Source organism: Patagioenas fasciata, chromosome 1 (assembly GCF_037038585.1).
Source record: "Patagioenas fasciata isolate bPatFas1 chromosome 1, bPatFas1.hap1, whole genome shotgun sequence".
Taxonomy (NCBI): Eukaryota; Metazoa; Chordata; class Aves; order Columbiformes; family Columbidae; genus Patagioenas; species Patagioenas fasciata.
The window spans coordinates 96,263,301-96,272,605 of record NC_092520.1 but is presented as its reverse complement, the minus strand read 5'-3'; positions in this window follow the sequence as shown (position 1 = coordinate 96,272,605).

Genomic DNA, 9,305 nt, shown 5'->3' with positions numbered 1-9,305 from the left:
TTATTGTGTTTTATACTGTAATCTCTTGGCAAAGTGTGATGTTATTGTACATACCATTGTGTCTGTGGGATGGGAATTTTGTTTATAAAACAGCATCTTTTGATCTATTTGTTGGATGTGAGTTTTTACATTACGAAAATAATGGTTTTTTGTTTGTCTTAGTATGTGCCCTGCTGAACATTTTACTGGAAAATACAAGAAAACCAACTGCTCTAGACAATCTCTTAAAAACCGGCGTAGAGCCCAAATTCTGCTTCCTGTGCAATCAGTGATTAAAATGGGACTTTGTGGAAGCAAGGTTACTTCAACTGAGTATCTCTTTCGTGTAAAACTGGATTGAACCAGATGTTTGGAAACACACTGTCAGGAATACTTATGGTATTTTGCAGTGCTCTCATCAAAAGTGGTTTTGCTGCGTGTATTTCCCTCTTCAAAACCCCTGCATGAGAATATAGTGTGTAGATTCCCATGGTGCAGAAAATGATCTATCTTTTCAGAACAGGGTTTCCTAGGCTCCTCTCTTCAAAGTAGATGAGACGTATCTTTGAAAACCCTTAGGCCAGTATTCCTAGCTTTTTGGACTTCACATTTGCTGTCCTTTGCCATTTTTAATTTGTGCATTCAGTTGAACCCATTGACCAGTTTCATGCACATTTAATAGAGGAGACACGGTCTCAAGTTAATAATCTCCAAGAAGTTTCATAAGCGTAACTGACTGTGTAGCAAAGAATGGTCTTAGTGAGAAGGGTAAGATTTCCAGCAAGAGTACTGCTCTCTGTACAGCCAGTTAAGATCTACATACAGTTCTCTGTTACTGTTTCAGAGCAGTTGAACATCTGCTTAAATGCTTCACAGAAAATGTCTGCTCTAGAGACCATACAACCTATATTTGACATAAAAGGCAAAACAAAATGGTAAAAAGTTAGTGATAATGCTGTTAACATCATGCCTGTTGTCATGTCTGTTATTTTTATTCTAATTCCAGCTATCCACTTCTAAGACAGTTGCTTAGCAAACAAATCCAGTAACTGTTCCTTACTTTTCCACTCAAATGTTGTTTCAAGTTATCACTCTTCTTTTAAATACGTGAACACTAACAGGGTAATTTTTACATGAGAGCTACATGGATAATATTTCTGTTTCCAGTCCTGAAACCTGGCAATAGAAATTTTCAAGGTGTTGGCTGCAATGAAGCAACACACACAACTTTTATTTCCCCTTAATTTTACGTGAGTTGAAAGAAAACATCATATGCAAAGCCAGTTTATGTTAACAAAGAATTTGTTTTAAATTTTCTCTGCACTTTTGATACAATCTTTAACAATTTCTTCATGTCTTGTCAGTCCAGGACCCAGGGTGGATACCGTTCTTTGATGTCATGATGTCACAGAGCCCTGGTTGTAATCATTAGCTTAAGCTGATATTTTAGGGCACAGGCTCTCATCCAGCAACTCCAATGAAGTGCACTGGTGTTAAAAATTAGGTGGTGATGAAGCAGCATGACCTGCTGGGATTAAGAGCATCCAGGGATGCTTCTGCTGGAAGGAAGAGACCATACTGAGATTAGCAGGCTTGGCAGGCAGGAACAAAGGACAACGAGCCAGAAGAAGAGGTGGGAGTAGGATGACAACAGTAGAAGAACAGAAGATATAGAGGAGAGCACACTGTGGCTCTGCCAAAAAAAAAAAAAAAAAAGAAAAGAAAAAAAAGAAATCAGCCTCTGTTTTAAGGTGTCATTTGTGAAGAATACAGCTCTTTGGTTCCCACTTTCACCTTTCTTCCCTAATGAACAGCTAGGAGTCCCTGGGGTTTGAAACCTTCTAGCCCTTTTTGACTGACAAAGAACTGTATCCGTTCCTCTATGCTATAAAGGCTATACAAGAGTTTAAGGGAACAAAAACTTCCCAAAAGATTGTTTAATAATATTTCCCCTACATTATTGCACTGGAAGAAGTTTGGGTTCGTGTGGAACAGGCTTTGAAAACTGCACATCCTGAGGGGTTTGCCAGGTGTGGAAACTATACCTGTGGAGATATATTTGCAGTTTCTCCACCTCACCACCTGCACCTCTCGGTCCTATAAAGAGGGGGCTATAAAACCAGAGGAAAACCTACAGAATAGTAAAGATAGATCTGTTGACCACCATCCTACTTATTCCTTCCTCAGCTGGTTAGTCCTTGGCTTCATGCACATCTGTTGCTCTGCAGGGCACCCTGTGTGGAGCCCAGTTAATGTCACAAAAGACACAGCTGTTGCCCCCCATAGGAGGAAAGGTAAAGACTTCCTCACTGCATGATAGCCCAGGGCTGTGATTAACAAGGCTGCTGCCTCTTCTTCACTCATCAATCAGGTGAGCAGCCAAATGCCACAAGGAGGAAATTCAGCTTTGTTAGCTTGCATTCAGATTACTTGTTTCAGGAGAAATTTGACTGAGGCATGTAAATGCATTATTTAAGAGCATGAGAAAAAAACCTGTAAAAATATCAAACTGTCACTCTGAATAAGTCTGGAGGAGAATCACTGATATTTAAAATAAGATTTGAAATTGGGTAGTTCTTTAGCAAGTTCTTTAGCAAGTTCTTTAGCAAATACTACAAAGCTCAAGAGGGGAAGAACCACGTAGAACCTTCATTTTATGGAGATGATCCTACTATCTATTATGTGCCTCTAGCACTGTGTACAGGCACTAGGAGAAGCCAGAAATAAAAGACTGCAACATCGCATCTGTCTGAAGAGCCACACTGGAAAGCACCACACAGAAGGTGAACACCTATATATACATATATATGTATGTGTATAAAAATGTATGTGAGTGTGTTTAAATATGGCTCTGTTACACAGCAATTGCTGAGTTTGGAGAAAATTCCCTGTTAGGTCAAAGGCATGTTATAATACACTTTTGTCTAAAAGCTGTCTCTCCAGTATTTCTTTAAGCGGCATGGTTTCTGCCTAACTGATAGCTGGGAGTGGAGAGATCTCCAGACTCTTCAGTCCTTGGCTCCCTCTTGAGACTGCCAAGGAGGAGGCCAGTCCATCTCAATTGTTTCTGCACCACAGAGAATTGTTTAAGGAAATGCAAGAGGATCCGTTGTAGCTTAACACCTATTACGGTTACATATAGTCAGCACACTTGAACATAACGTGAACTCGTGACTGAGCAGTCAAAAGCTTTTTACCTTCTGCCCGTGCCATAACACGTTGCATTTTTCTTCAAGTATCTGGCAGGATTTGCATAACCATGAGTGAGCCTGTACCCACACGCTCCAGATTCTTAAGTGTTTTAGCATTAGCACAGTACCCATGGGGGTGTGCTCTGAGATGACATGCAACACAAAACTGGGACATGCCCTTGGATCTTAGCCGTCTAGCTGAGTTGGAGCATTTTCACTGTACTTCTAGAGGAAAGCGTGAGTTCTAAGATTTTTCACAAGCCTTTTGGTTTTTTTTCATACTCTTACCATTAATTTCCTGCAACATTGCTTGAAATGCTTTTGCTCTCACTCTAAAACTTGAAGATCTCTTTTACTAGTTATTAAGTCCTTTCTTTCTGATGCCCGACAGTCCCAAAGCCAGTTGATCTAAGTGTCCTCACGCATGTGTCTGGGGAGCATATGAGTGTACTGTATGGGAGAAGCACATGTCCCTGGGAAGTCAGCATATCCTGGGCTAGAGCCCAGGATTCGGAAGGAGAGGAATGTCTCCAGTGGTTCCTTGTCAGGAAATTCTTCAGCTCTGTCTTGGACATGGGAAGCCTTAACCATCTAAAAGTCTAAAAGGCATTTAGACGAGGTTCTTAAGGATATGGTTTAGTGCTAGAGTTAGGTTATGGTTGGACTCGATGATCCTGAGGGTCTCTTCCAACCTAAATGATTCTATGATTTGGGCACAGCTCTGAGCCTAAATTAACCCAGAGGCATTAACCTTCATGTAGCTGAAATCTCCGATCTGAAATCTCACGTCTGGAGTGCCATACTTGAGGAAGACAGCTCACAATACTGCTTAGAGTACAGCAGTCGCTCCATCCCAGCATCATGACCTCTGGTGACACTTGCGCTCTCTGGTGGAGAGAACATAACGGGCTCCAGCAGGTGAAAATAAAGAAGAAAATAAAAGCAGCTTGTTTGGCATGTTTTAGTCTCTAATAACTCCTGGTATTTTACTGTAGTAAATATATTTTTGAAGATTCAACATAATAGAAAAAATGATACTCTCAAAAATATTTTTCCTTCTTCCATTGCAATGCCAGCTACAAGTAGTAAAAGAAACCATCAGCAATTCCAGACAAAATCTCTGGTTTAAGCCTTTGTTCCTTTTGCAAAGTTGGAACCACTTAGAAACAGGTTATTTATGCAGATATTGGAGAGTTGGAAAAGTGTAATCCTACAGAGAAAAGCAAAGTAGTTATAATATGACAAAATTATAAGACACTTCTAAAATTAATGGGTGAAATATTGATGGGCTATGATGAATACAAACGCCATAGTGATGTTATTTGTGTGCTTTCTCATGATGGTTTTTTGTTTATTTTTGGGGGGGGTTATGTGGTTTTGTTTTTTTCTCTGCTAGGCTGTATTTTTGGTGCATGAATGGCTACAAAAGAAACTACAAATATCCATGGTGTACCAAGTTGTGTCCATGGTTGTTCTAATGGGATTGAAGCATGGCTATGCAATTTTGTTTTATATCTGAATACATAATTTGAAATGAAGTTGGGTCAAAATAAAACATTGTGATCCATTTGCTTTGAAACTTGGCCAATTTGTGAACACATATTTATGGGGAACAGTTGTTTTTTCAAGATTTTTTTTAGGACCATGCCTACAGATTAATAACATATCTAATAACAAAGCCACAAGAGAGGTTTTCTGATCTAATGAAAAACTCAGCTTCTGGCAGAATGCCTCCTTAAGCACTTAGGAGATGTAGGCATTCAGGCAAAGAAGAACTAAGTGACATAAATGAATTTAAGATACTCTACTGTGAGGTCATGGTGGACACATTTTTTTCAATAGAGATTTGTGCTTGGATAGATCAGATATCTCCTGATTTTGCACAAGTACCAAAAATAAGAGTAATTAGTCAAAGTGAAGGTCTGCTGGTATTGTCATCTCAGAGCCTTTTTTTGTATGGAGTAAGACTCCACTAAGAAGAGGATGGTGTCTGGAAGATATGAGGCAGGGTCAGTTATTCCAGATCAAGAGCCAGCCCAGTGCTAGCCTCCTTGTCCTCACATTAGCTCCGAGTTTCGAAAGCTTGCTTAATGGCACCTCCTTAATGCCAGACTGCCGACCATCTTCCAAGGAGGCTTCTTGGGCCATCCTACCTGGCCCTCGTTCTAGGTCGTTGCACAGTCATTGCTGTCTCTGACGGCTGTTGCAAAGTGGAGAACATAATCTCTGGTATGTTGTGTCATGGGTCACACATACTGAATCTCACCTAGAAAGCGTCTGCAGAAAACAGACTGGAGAGTACACTTAAGGGCAGGAACAAGTGGAGGAGCTCACCTTCTGGCTTTAGCATTGTGCCCCTCCTTGCCTCACAACCCCTGAGCAGACTTGCCAGGGTCAGCAGGTAGGACAAGGCTGTTACCTACCCCTGGCACAGCAGGTAAAAGAGAGGGAGAGAGGCTGAAGTGCTACCATGTGACAGGAGAAACGCTCCCCTTTTCCACAGGAAGTAAGATGCCAAAGGGTCACCTTTCAGCTGTGAAGACTGACAGGTCTGCTTCTGACAGCAGAGCTGTCAATGAAGAGTATACAGTGATAACATCTCAGTCTGACTGTTACGCCAGCAAAATCTGATAATGAAGACATGGTAATGGCCGTCTCACAGTTAAAGGTGGCATCACACAGAGTCCTGGGACACTGGTAAAAGCTCTCCCAGCCAAAGTGCAATTTGGCCAAAATAAGCACCTCTTACACTTTTGTAGTCTCCTGACAAAGCCCTTGTTTCAGACTTCATGTTAGACTGTATGTATGGTCTCTTACAAACCTTCTATTTCTTTCATGTGTGTAGAAAAAAATATGCTGGTGCTTAGAGGCAGAGAATTAGTGAGAAAGGTTTGGATTGATTTTATCTCTGTGCATTGTAATTGTGTAAGTGATCATTAAATTGCAGTGATTGAACCTACTGCTTTGTTGCTGTTGTTGTTCTGCCTTCAGCTTTAAAAACGAAATTGATTAAATAATTATGATCTCATCCTCCTCCCTTTGCCTATCTATACCATGAGACTCGGGGTAGTCTCAGATCTAGCACTTTCCAGGTGCTAGGTCTGAGTGCATACCCTGATGGGTGCCACCCTAAGGCAAGACAGGACCTTGGCATACACTGTTCCCACATTTGCCTGCGCCAAGTCCAAGCCACCATTCCACCAGCCTCCAACAAATCTAGAAATTTAAGAAATAGTTAAGGTTCTCAAATTCTGCCCACATTCTGTCTGGGAAGTGGAAAAGAGCATCTCTGGAAACTCAGATGTATGATGAACCCGGCAGTGCTAATTAACAGGTGAGATATTGTTGTTCGTGTGCCTTGGGTAGCTCTACCAGCAAAACATTCTACTGTACACTGTATCAGAGTAAGCTACAGGTTCACAGTTTTCTTCTTGCCTTTCCAATACAGAGAGTGAAATAGTTAACAGAATTCATACTTCAGAGGACCAAAACAGGACACGTGAGGTAACCATGATGAGTAATATATTTATAATTTTCTTGTTCCAGGACCCTTGTAAAATCAACTCTGTATCAATCTCACTCACTTTACATTTTTTAAACTTGCTTTGCAACCATCACTGACAGAGATATATAATTGCTGATTAAAAGAAAAGCTGGGATCTGGGAAATACAGAAGTTACTTAATAGAGGTACAGCACATATCAGAACCTAGGTGCAAGTCAGAGTCACAGTTCCCAGCTTCAAAGTACATGGAATTATGAAAAACTAATTACTTTACTAATCACATCCCCAGAGCTATTCTTTGATGGGTAAGATCCTGAATGATCAGAGAGGGCTATTCCAAATTGACAGGTGCACAAAAAAGGAAAATAATTGAATATTAGCTGACACATATTTTTGCTATACTTCAAAAATAAAAATGTAAAATATTTCTAGTAACAAGACAGGTGATAAAGTTCTGCAAAGGAAAACTATTCTTAATATCTCAGTATAAACTTTTACTCTTTCTTGTCATTTTGTGTTCACTGATTAGATTCACAAAATTCCTTCCAGTTAAAGACAATTGTCTGCATGGCATATGTGGGGACCTGGAACCTGAGACAAACTAAGGGCGGGTTTGTCTGCCACAGTGCAGTGCTGTATTAGAAATCCCTGAACCATCTGCAGACAACCTGGTACAGCACCATGCAACACTGAGCAAAGATACTGGTTCAGATCTTAAAATGAAAGGGCCTGACTAATAAATCTGGTCTCTCAGCAGGGTCAATTAACCTATGTACGGTGCTGTGCTAACCAAGCAATATGGCTCTGGCTGTGGATCTCTGGAGATCTCAGCAGCTTGCTCCATGGTACCATGTAGGTGTACCCTAAATCACTCTAAATCACCTGCCTGCAGCCAGGCAGGGATTTCCCTGTGGCCCTGGCAAGTACTTTGAGCTCTGAGTAGCCCTTTCTTCATATGCCCACACAGTAAACCAACTATAGCAGATAAAACCATGTTCTGCCCCTTTCAAGTTTGCAGCTTATAGGTGCAAATGTGGACAATTTATTTCCAAAACAAAATGATCAAATAGCTTCTCAGGCAACAGCCTGTTTCTTCTCCCAGAGGCCTAGCCCCTGTATTCATAAATACTGTATTAAATGTTGATGTAACAGCCCTTCGGGAATCCCAGGACCCAGAGATGAAGGTGAAAGTCCACAATAAAGAAGATATACCCTTTGTGGAAGAGAATCAGATCACGGAATACTTATACAAGCTGGACATATATATGTCCATGAGCCCTGATCAGATGCCCCCACAAGTGCTGAGGAATCTGAGGGATGTCATTACAAGGCCACTCTCAATCATCTTCGAATGATCATGGTGATTGGTAGAAGTGCCTGAGGATTGAAGGAAAGCAAACACCACTCCTAACTTCAGGAAAGACAGGATGGAGGACCATGGGACCTACAGGCCAGTCAGATTCACCTGAATCCCCAGGAAGGTTATGGAGCAAGTAATCCTGGACACCACTTCTAGACACATGAAGAACAAGAAAGTTATCAGGAATAGCCAGCATGGATTCACCAAGAGAAAGTCATGTTTGACCAACCTGATAAACTCCTACAATGAAACTACTGGCTTGGTAGATGAGGGGAGAGCTGTGGACATTGTCTACCCAGACTTTTGACACAGTCTCCCACAAGATCCTTGTAGAGAAGCTGAAGGAGTATGGGCTGGATGAGCAGACAATGAGGTGGACTGAAATCTGGCTGAACAATTGCACCCAGAGTAGTGATCAGGGGCACAAAGTCTAGTTGGAGGCCAGTAACTAGTGGTGTACCCCAGGGGTCAACACTGGGTCTGGTCCTGTTCAACACCTTCATCGATGATCTGGATGGTGGAGCTAAGCATACTCTCTGCAAGTCTACAGATGACACAAACCTGGGAGGGGTGGCTGATACATCAGAGGGTTGTGCTGCCATCCAGAGGGACCTTGACAGGCTGGAGAAATGGGCTGACAGGAACCTCGAGAAGTTCAGCAAGGCTAAGTGTAAAGTCCTGCACATGGGAGGAACAACCAGTACATGTTAGAAGGCAACCAGCTGGAAAGCAGCTTTGCAGAAAGTACCCGGGGGTCCTGGTGGACAGCAAATCGAACATGAGCCAAAACCATCCCCTTATAGCAAAGGCCACTAATGGTATCCTGGGCTGAGTTACGAGGAATGTTGCCAGTGGGCTGAGGGAAGTGATCCTTCCCCTCAGCACTGGTGAGGCGATACCTGGAATGCTGGGTCTCTACCAGAGAGAGTCCAGTGAAAGGCCACTGAGATGATTAAGGCACTGGAGAATCTCTCATATGAGGAAAGGCTGAGAGAAGTGTGGGGGAGGAAGGCTAGAGAAGGCTCAGGAGGATCTTACCAGTGTATATAAATGTCTGAAGGAAGGGTGCAAAGAGGATGGAGCCAGGCTCTTTTCACTGGTTCTCAGTGACAGGACCAGCAGCAATGTGCACAGACCAGAACACAGAAGGTTCCCTCTGAACATAAGGAAACCCACTTTTCCACTGTGAGGGTGACCAAGCGCTGGAACAGGTTGTCCAGGGAAGTTGTAGAGTCCTTGGAGATATTCAAAAGCTGTCTGCCTGGGCATGG